Source organism: Salminus brasiliensis, chromosome 20, assembly GCF_030463535.1.
Source record: "Salminus brasiliensis chromosome 20, fSalBra1.hap2, whole genome shotgun sequence".
Classification (NCBI taxonomy): Eukaryota; Metazoa; Chordata; class Actinopteri; order Characiformes; family Bryconidae; genus Salminus; species Salminus brasiliensis.
Window position 1 is genome coordinate 28415931 of NC_132897.1, and position 2500 is coordinate 28418430.

Genomic DNA, 2500 nt, shown 5'->3' on the forward strand with positions numbered 1-2500 from the left:
TTTATGTAGTCTTTTGTTTTATTTTCATGGTCTTTTAATTATATACCTGTCTTTTAAAACCTACACTGCTCATGGCTCTCACTATTTCAACTATCAATGTTAGGAGTGTGAGAGCCTCCACTAGAGCAGAGAGTGTCTTGTCCCTTTTAAAAGATATAAAGTCAGATGTGTTTTTACTACAAGAGTGTGCTTTACCGTTCCTGAAGACATACAGAGCTTGGGAGCAGCGTTGGGCTGCCGGTCCCTCTCTCTGGAGCGGTTCACACTACAACAGAGCCGACGGTGTAGCTATTTTAATAAAGAACCCTCACATCTTGGTGAAGGGCAGCACTGTGGTGAGGGATGGACGGGCTCTTTTAGCAAATTTGACTTTTTTAGGAAGGGATTTTAACATTCTTAATGTGTATGGTTTTAATGATAAAAACGACAGGTATAAACTTTTAGAAGACCTGCAGCCCCACATGCTGGGGAGGGTGCCATTAGTAGTGGGAGGGGATTTTAATTGCGTTTTATCAAGAAAAGATAGAAAACGAGTAGGGGACGATTTCAAATTAGACAAAACGTCAGTTTTATTGCAGGGCTTAGCTAAGGATTTTAAGTTAGTCGACTGTTACAGGAAAATGCATCCAGAGGAGGAGGGCTTCACCTGGTTCAGTGGTGACTGCACCCGAGCCTCCCGCATCGACTACATTTTTACAAGAGACTGCCCGCCAACTGATGCAACATTGACCCCCCTCTGTTTTTCAGATCACCTCATGCTATCGTGCACCCTGTCTCTCCCCACCGGTGTGACTGTAGGGGGAGGGCTGTGGAGACTGAACTGCTCCCTGTTACAAGATGAAGAAATAGTTAAGAGCTACAGGGAGCAGTACAGTCTCTGGCAGACCCTCCAAGACTGTTTCGATTCACGGGCACAGTGGTGGGAAATGGTTAAACACAGGACAAAGATGTTTTTTAAAAAGATAGGAAGATTAAAAAAGAATAGAGAAAGACGACGCATGATGGGGCTGCAAAAAAGACTACAACGATATTTTAACCTTTTAAACAGAGGCATTGATTTTAGTGAAGAAATAAAAGAAGTTAAAAGGGAAATGTCAGTTTTAAATGAAATAAAAAGTAAAGGTACAATTTTAAGAAGTAAAGAAAAAGAGGTTGAAGAAGGAGAAAAATGCACACGCTACTTTTTTAAGAAAATTTTATCTAGGGGGGGAGGGATTACAAAAATAATAAAAGAAGGGAGGGAAGAAATAAAGACAGATGGGATTTTAAAAGAAGTGGAAAGTTTTTATGAAGATCTTTATAATGAGAAAAGTGTGCACACTAAAACTACGGAGGAAGTCTTAAACTTTTTAGAAAAACAAATAAAAAGTCAGGATGTTTTAACAATAAATTTTACAGGTGAGGAAATTTTAAAATGTCTTAAAGGTTTTAAAAAGTGTAAGACTCCGGGAGAGGATGGACTCCCCGTGGAATTTTATTTGACCTTTTGGGACATTTTATCAACGGACATTCTGACTGTTTTTAATGAATTTGAAAAGTATGACCGACTCCCAGACAGTTTTAGATCAGGGATAGTTACCTTACTTTTTAAGAAAGGCGACAAGACTGACCTAAAAAATTGGAGACCGATTACCCTTTTAAATGTGGATTGTAAACTTTTTAGTAAACTTTTATCTAGACGTATGTCGACTGTTTTAGAGGACGTGATCCACCCGGATCAAGCCTGCGCCGTGCCAGGAAGGAGGATCACCGACAGCCTAGTGTTGGTCAGAGACGCCATCTGTTTTGCGAGAGACAGAAACATTCGGCTTATAGTCCTAAATTTAGACTTTGAAAAAGCCTTCGATCGGGTCTCGCACCAGTACCTGCTCCAGGTACTGCAAAAAATGGGTTTCCCTGGGAGGTTTTTAAAGTGGGTGGGTCTGCTTTACACTGATATAAGCAGCCAAATTCTGGTAAACGGGCACCTCACAAAGGCGATCAGAGTTCGCTCTGGCGTCCGCCAAGGGTGTTCGTTATCTCCGCTCCTGTACGTTGCGTGCATTGAGCCACTGGCGCAGATCTTGAGAAAGGATAAATGGATCAAAGGACTGGACTTGCCAGGCGGACTGACGGCGACCTGTACTTTGTATATGGACGACGTCACGCTTTTATGTTCCGACGTTTTATCGGTCCAAAGAGCACTGGACTTGACTGACTGGTATGGAAGGGCCTCGGGCGCTAAGCTCAATAGGAGCAAGTCCGAGGCCCAGCTCTTTGGACCTTGGGGAAACATAGGCGCGGACCTGGATTTGGATTTTAAAGATAAAGATATAAAAATTTTAGGCATTAAATTTGACGAAGAGGGTGGCGGACGGGGCAACTGGACTGACTTTTTAGGGAAAGTCAGGCAACGTTTGGGTTTCTGGGGACTAAGACAGCTGACGATGGAGGGCAAGGTTTTAATTATTAAAGCAGTGATTTTACCTTTGCTTTTACTATTGTGTTCTGTTTTTAGTCC